We start from the raw sequence: 7,918 nt of genomic DNA, 5'->3' as shown, positions 1-7,918 counted from the left end.
ACAGCAGAAAAAGGTTTTGAGGAGGGATTTAGAGGAGGATAAGGCATAAGGCTTTATGGATTTTGGCAAGGACTGGTTTCTGCTGCTAGGCACTGCAGCAGGAGAAGATTTAATACTTTTGCTTATCACTGAAAGAAGCACAAGTGCTTAAGCAGTTGCACTAGGTGACCATCCCTCACTTTAAAATTAATTAACTGCTGTAACATATGGTGAAAGATGATTTTTCTAATTGACTCAAGCCCATTTGACATCTATAAACTGGAAAACAGTTTTAATTTTCATCTCCTGTGAGTACATATAATTATATTCTCTCTTTGTTGTTTATCCTGAGGTTGATCATATTCCAGTAGGGCTCAGGTCCAGAGAGCATAACTGTATGTTGAAATGCAAATTGCACAATAACCATTGTCATAGAGACTTAAATGGAATATTATGAGATTTGTTATAATCTTGTATGGCTTTAGAGGATACTTTAAACAAAAACAAACAAACAAAAAAAAAATAGAAAATATGTCCACATTTCACAAAAACCTCAGTCCTTTTCCATTCTGGATTGAACAAGATTGTTTCTTTCCTATTTACTTCTATGCTTTCAGTGAAGGCAACCAGTGCTAAATACAGTTATTTGGGAGTAAGTAATAACATTTTATTCCCAATGCTATCTGACTTATGTTGCATTTAAATAAATATCTAAATTTAAATCAAGATAAACCCTTAAGAATATAATAATTAGGATCTCCTAAAACTGACGTGTGTGCTATTGGCAGCTGCAAATCTTTTCTTGCCCCACTCACACTGGCTGTCCAGGGTCCCTGGATGCTGCTCTAGGTTTGGCTGTGCATTCATCAGCTCCTCATCCCTGGCAGGAGCCTCTCTCTGCTGCCAGTCAGGAACTTTCACTCAGCCATTCACCCTTAACCACACACTTAAATCCAGAGCAGATTTGTTGCTTGGGTTCCCTGTCCTGGTGTAGCTCAGTAACTAATGAAGCATGATGCCGGTCAAGCTTTCAGGCAGGTGAGTCAAAAAAATTGTATGCAAATCTCTTCTCCCTTGCTCTTTAATTACATCTAATCTGTTTGTTTTGATTTCCCCCCCTGTATTCCCTGCTGCTTAGCTTCTGTCATCAATCTGCAAGGCATTTTTCAATTGATTAATGACTTACCCATACAGTATGTACCTATGCTCACTCCAGTCTTCTGCACCTTGCCCTAAGTTTGGTCACTTCCTAGCTTTCATGTGCTTACTAAGACAAATACAGACCCTTTGATGGACTAAAATAACCTGATAAATCATCTCTAAATCACCCCTTGTACCCCATTACTTTTGCTGCACAGTTCCAATAATCCAGTCTCCTATTTTTTCCAGGTCTCAATCACATTGTTTTCAGTGACACATATAAAGTCTTATTTCAGGAAATAGGAAAATTAACCACAATCTCTATTTATTTACATCCACATAAAATAAATCCTAGCTAGAATTGTTAAAGCACCTGGCACAGATTTAGAAACATAATTACAGTATCACAGAATCAGTCAAAACACCAGCTGCTCTTTCTCTCCTGTATCTCTTCCATCAGCTACATATCATTCATTATTTAAGTAAGAAGATTCAGTACAGATTAAAACTCATCCTTAACCATATCTATTATGCAATCATATCTTCACCTTGCTGGTATAGTTAAGCATCTCTTGGATAATCTTTGAAAAGAGGCTATGGGGAATAAGCAAACAACTTCTAAAAACAAAACATTCATGTTGTCTTCTCTCATGTAGCTTGGATCACTGCACCAATGGCACAATTCTGCCACTTCTATTGCTCAGAAACTACTTCAATGTAATTTTGAGAAACACATTGAAGAAGTCTACCCTTCTGACCATGTTAAAGAGCAGAGAATTAATCATCCACATAAGATCTAAAATAATTCCTACTATATGCTATTATCTGATAGATAGCAAAAAGTATTTTCAAAGGTCATTAGAGAGGTGGAATGCAGAATTAAATACTGATTAGTCAGGATAGCATTGGTAGTTGGAAGAAGAGCAAGTTAACCACCTAGTCCTGTAAATAATTACTACTCTTGTAAATTTAACATCTGTGAATACAGCAAGAGAGGCATATGTTTAAAAAAATTCACATTTCAATATACATGGGTAGAAAAGAATTCAACAGTGTTCTTCCAGACAGTCTGACAGGAATCAATCTCTGCTCATGTAACAGTTGGGGGTATAATTACAGCAGGTAGCCTTACAGTTTCACCTAGGACACTTCCAGGCCAGCCAGGATATCCCTGCTGATCCAATCTGAATTTGCACCAGATCACATTTTGTCTGATATATGTTCAGAAATGCAGGGAAGCCACAAGATTTTAATCGTCAGTTGAATACACAGGAATGTGTATTCTGCACATTCACTTTAGATGCTCTTCAGAGGGTGGGAGGTTGGAATGGGATGCTCAGGTTAACATTTGCACTATCAGAATGGAAAATAGGCACAATGTGTTGTGTCAAAATGTATACCTGAAAACAAGAATGTAATCCAGAAACCTTAATAAATGCCTGCTACACTAAATTAGATTAATAAAGCCACCGTAGGTGATATTTAAAATCAGTTTTTTGAGAAATATTGGATACATCCCACTACACATGCTCTTATTGTTTCTTTTACCAGAAAAAAAAATCTGCAGTGGGATTAGTTATGGTACTTACCTGTAAAATACATTCCAAACTGTCTAACAATTCTCTGCATCAGCACTAAGTTTTGCTGTATTTTCTTTCCCTTTGCTGGTGGAAAAGGCTATGCAAACACTTCTCAGTAACATTAATAAAACCTCAAAACCTCAATGCAACTAAAGACTGGAGTGTGAGAAAGTCTCTCCAGGCCTGCAGTTGGACTGTACACTCTGGGTTATCTCAAGGGACTGAGAAATTTCATTGATTGCTTGGCTGGCTGGTTTATTTTCCCTCTATAGTTTAGCCACATCTCTACAAAATGCAGGATTCCCCTCATCCCTTATTTTTTTTAAGTCAGCTAAATATTAATAAATATCTGTCAGCAAGCAGTTCATCAAATAGCAATGAGAAGCTTTGGTATATCACAGGGCAAGAGATCATAGAACAGGCATTTGTCTAAAATGTAGCCAGATTTTCCAAAGAGCTCAAGGATAATTTTTTCAAGTGTTCAGGATCCACCTCCATAGGCAAATTTTCAGAAGTGCTCAAAGCCATATGTGCCACAAGTCTTTAAGAACACGGTGAGTTGATTTGGCTCTTAAGGCAAAGCCAAGTTTTTGAAACTCCTGTCCCCTTTGAAATATTTTTGCTAAAGGCTATTCCAGTATCCCTAAGTTATTATTTTGGATTCTATGCATATCTGTACATCTCCTCAAAAGAATCTTATTGTCAACCCAATATTTTGTTAAATGAAAAATAAACACATTTGCTTTAGAACATAACTCTTTCATTTGTTATTTTTGAAACAGTTTCCTAGGCAGCCTCTGCATGAAATACGTCATCCTTGAGTTTTGGAAACTTTTTATCACAAAGACATATCATTTTTTCCTTGCAATAACTTATAAAGCAGGCATTCTATTTTGTTGCCTTTACAGATACATCTGTTCCTAAACTAATGCCTATTTTCCCCACTACAAATACTGGCTTTTTGATTTTAGTGAAATTATTCTGCTGGTCTATGGGGCACTACAACTATCTTTTACAAAGCCCTTAACTCTGAATAAAATATGGAGAAGAGCCTCAGAAAACAGTACTGACTGTTGTAGTTCTCAATAAGAAAATTCACAAAACTGGAAGAAAAACAGAACTTGAAAAAGGGTCAGGCAGAAGATGCTACATTACACAGATGTGTTCAACTCAATAAAAAGAGAACAGGGTATGACCATTTTTAAAAAACTTGAGTACATGAAGGCAGGGAATCTACCAAAGCCCAGGCCACACTTGAGTAAAGATTATGCTGCCACAACCAAAAAATGAGAGACTGACATCATCCTTGGATGTGTGAAGCAGAGCACAGCGTGACAGACACATGAAATATCTGTTCTCTGTGTTTGTGAGACTTTAGCTGGAATGCTGAGTCCATGGAACTGATAATCCCAGTTCAGTCAATATGGCATCTCGGAGTGACAGAGGAGAGCAAGAAGAGGCAGGGGTCTTCAAAAGACTGCAAGAAATAGAGGTTGTCAGCTAAAAACAAAAGTGCAAATATATGTGCGCTACACTTTCTTTTGCAAAAACTATAGGTATTATCCATTTATCAGCGACACATTCATCTGGGAGGAGCACTATTCCCAGATGATTATCAAGTGTGCCAGAACTCTGAGATACAGCGATATATCTCAGGGAATGGGACCAGTAGGTGACTTAATTATCCAGTGCCAATGGAGGTTTGCACTAGTAAGATGGAGCAAGAAAAGGCTCAGATCCTGTTCAGCAGTAGGAATGCAGAGAAAACAGAGGAGCACCAAGCAGGAACAGCAGTTTGGTGACAGAGTCTATTGTACACCAGGCTCTGAAAGCAAATCCCCTCAGGAGATGCCACCAAGGGCATCTGATGTCAATATCATGACAGGAAGGAAGAGTATTCCCTATAGGAAATTCCACTCTCCATACAAATAATACAGAAAGACTGCACAGTGTGACAACAATGGTCATGTAATGTGAATTATTTTATTAGAAACTTATCAACATTTTATGAAATTACTCTCATAATTACAAGACTAAATTTGAAGCATTTTAACACAACCATTTTAAGTATGCCTTGTTAAGATGTTACTGCAAATACTCTTTTTCCCCCCAGGTTTAACATTTAAAAAAATTGTCAGTGGACTGGAAAGAAAGAGGGAAGGTAACTTTACAACATCCTGTTGACCCAAAATTGCAGAAGTCTGTTCTACCTTTCAAAGCTCATGAGACAATTTTTGACTGCTGTTTCTGCTCAAACATAAAATGAATCCTAGAAGACTACTAAGTACAAGGTTAGTTTCTGGCTGTGTGCAAAGGAAAAAATATTTCAATGACAAAATGGAGTGTCCAAACAGGTCACTGAGAAAGGCTGGGGAATGTGGGGTTTTGAGAACTTTTGAGAGCCATCTGGGCAAACCTTCTACAACATGGTCTGCTTTCATAATTTGCCATGTTCTGTGGTGGAGGTACGACCAGAGACCTCCTGGGATCCTTCCCCACCTTTATGACTGTGCTGATGCCTATGGATTCACCTTTCCTTGAGGTTACCAGCCTTGGAGGTGACTTTTCTTCTAACTGCAAAAGAAATCCATTTGTAAGAGAATGCTTGATGGGTCAGTGGGTCCCATGAGGGCCCTGTCTGGGGTGAGCATTTTGGGAACAGCCAAATCTCTGCACACAAGTGTGTCCAGGCACAGACACTCATGTGGACACAGGGCAGGGACCAGAGGCTTCCTTCAAGCTCGGAGGCTCTCCAAGGCTGCAGCGTCCATCGTGTGGATAGACTTCAATGGCAGATTGAAAAAAATACTTGTGTATTGCTTGGCTCAGAACACCCAGGAAGGAGAGGAACTATCCCGAATTGCCTGTGGGAATTTATGACTAGGAGCCATGGGGGTAAAGTCAGGTAAAGAAAAACAGTTTGAACATCAGTAAAATTTCCTAACTGTGAGTGTTATTAGACTGGAATAATCTCCCCTAAGGGAAGCAATAAAACCAACATCATTTGCATCTTTGCAAACTAGACCAGACAAAGCACTGGGAAATATACTGTGGGGAATAATCCTGTAAAATGATTGCACTAATTTTTCTCATCTATTCTTTCTTCATAGGATTGCTTCATACATGGAATCTGCCATCCTCTTTTTCCTGTTACTTTATTCCCTTTCCTGTGGGTTGAGTAAAAAAACCCTGAAGGAAATTATACCATTCTAACCAAAAAGTAATGTATTAAGACAATTTGCATTTTTATTAAAAAAGACATATTTTATCTTTAAAATACAACCAGTGATGGACACGAGAGCATAATCTCTAGGATAATGACACACTTCAGTACACCAGGCAATTAGGTTTGCCTTTAATTATTTATAGTTTGACATGCTGCTCATACAAGTACTCTGTGTAACAGGAGGAAGTCAGTTTGACCTTAATTATTGCCTGTAAATAATTCCTGAGTTGTAACTAAGTAGTGCCTTTTAAAATGTAATTATTGTAATACCAGGGTTACAGAGCTCATTGATTTGTAATTACTTAATTGTTTCTGCCCATTAAACCACAGCTGTGATAGGTTCATCACTAGCCTGGAAACAGGGGAGCTATGGCCAAGAACTTGGACTAACCTTATCTCCCACAGTTAAATGGCTGAACAATCATTCCAGTCTGGCCAAGGTTAGTAGGGGTCATCAGATGGCTGAGAGATCCCTGGGCAATAAGCAGGGCACTTCAGTACACATCCCTCAGAAAAACAGTGAGGGGAGAAGGAAAAACAAAATATCCATAACTCCAGGGTCTTCAGCTCTCACCAAGTAAATCAGCCAAAAAACTACTTCTATGTGACTCTGATTTTACACTTTTGGGATCATAATTACAGTGAGCTATTGGGCATACTGCTAACTGTGCTGCTGGGAAACAGAAAACCCAAGCATTATGTCATTTTTTTCTCCAACTATCAACACAGGTTTAGTTGTTTGCACATTTGTATGGAAGGGAGAGACTGTCATTTTGCTTCTTGTGACTTGCACTTTAACACTGGAAGAGCACAGAGAGAGTTCAGCCCACAGTGTTTGGATTCAAAGCCAGCCAGCCACTAAACTCCACACAGCTGCTTGCGTCCCTGTGTTATCAACAGTGTTTCCAGCACAAATCCAAACACAGCCCTATTTTAGGCTACTATGAAGAAAATTAACTCTATCCCAGCCAAACCCAGCACACACACGATGCTCCTGTCTTTAATACATTTGGTTCTTTGTGTACCACTGTCTGGTAATCACCATCCAAACCACTCTGTTGTATTACATGTGTTTCTCTGGCAGGAAAAAAAAAGATAATAATGAAGCATTTTAAAGTAGTCAGCATGCGACACACTTTCCCTTAAATTGTAAACCTGATCCGCCAGAGGAGCAGAAATGCCAACATGTTTCTCAGATGTCAGTTCTGGGAAAATAAAGATCCACACTCTACTGAGAAGATCTAATATATTTTGCTCAAAATAAAGTGGTATTTAGAAGTAATCTGTGTAGATTTTAAAAGCATTAAAATTTTTGATTTAGTTCAGTAAGCCTTGGTGCAAATCTTTTGCTGTCTTACAGTGCAGTCAAAACCAGTATCTAAGAAGCATATGAATTTTGTGTGCTATGGAAATAGACCCTAGAAGGAATGTTGGAACTGTGATCTGACCACTCAACCATTCACAAAGCAGGTCTCAGGAACAGATTACTGAGCATGTTCTCAGTATTAATATATTTTTAATGCATTTCTTAGAAGTACAGTGGATATTGAAAGCCTAATAAAACTACTCTGTGTTAAAGAACACAGAAGAGTCATTAAAGAAGTTCCTTCTGTGAATTTCTTCGGAGTATGCCCAAGACCCTGACGCTGAGAATGAAGATTTTTGTGCAAGCTGTAGATATACTTTAGGGGTTAAAGCAATTGACCCTTTCAGGATGTGTTCCAATCTCAGACTTTTCTAGTCTGTACAGAGTGGAGGAAAAAAATACCAGCAGAGTTCATCTCAATTTCTTCATGCCTAAAAAAAGGAATATTAATCATGTAGGTTCACCAGTCAGGTTACATCTAAATTGCCCATGGTAAATGAGACTAAAGAAATGCAAACTATTCTAGTACTGTACAATCCAGATGTAGTGATAATGCTCTGGTTGTTATTACCAACATTCCACAGCACTTAGGGAATTGTGGAAGAATGCTAAATCTATAGGAAGAAA

At 38.3% G+C, this 7,918-nt stretch overlaps 1 long non-coding RNA gene across 1 annotated transcript; it reads left to right on the top strand.

Annotated features, from left to right (window-relative positions):
* The first annotated feature begins 250 nt into the window (after window positions 1-250).
* Window positions 251-7,172, top strand: LOC134550581 (uncharacterized). The gene is made up of 3 exons (XR_010080362.1): window positions 251-1,017; window positions 4,813-4,990; window positions 5,810-7,172. It is a non-coding gene; the product is annotated as an uncharacterized LOC134550581 (long non-coding RNA).
* Window positions 7,173-7,918: the final 746 nt, after the last annotated feature.

This window comes from Prinia subflava, chromosome 5, assembly GCF_021018805.1.
Source record: "Prinia subflava isolate CZ2003 ecotype Zambia chromosome 5, Cam_Psub_1.2, whole genome shotgun sequence".
NCBI lineage: Eukaryota > Metazoa > Chordata > Aves > Passeriformes > Cisticolidae > Prinia > Prinia subflava.
Note: the sequence above shows the minus strand (reverse complement) of the source record. Positions and strands in the feature narration are given on the sequence as shown.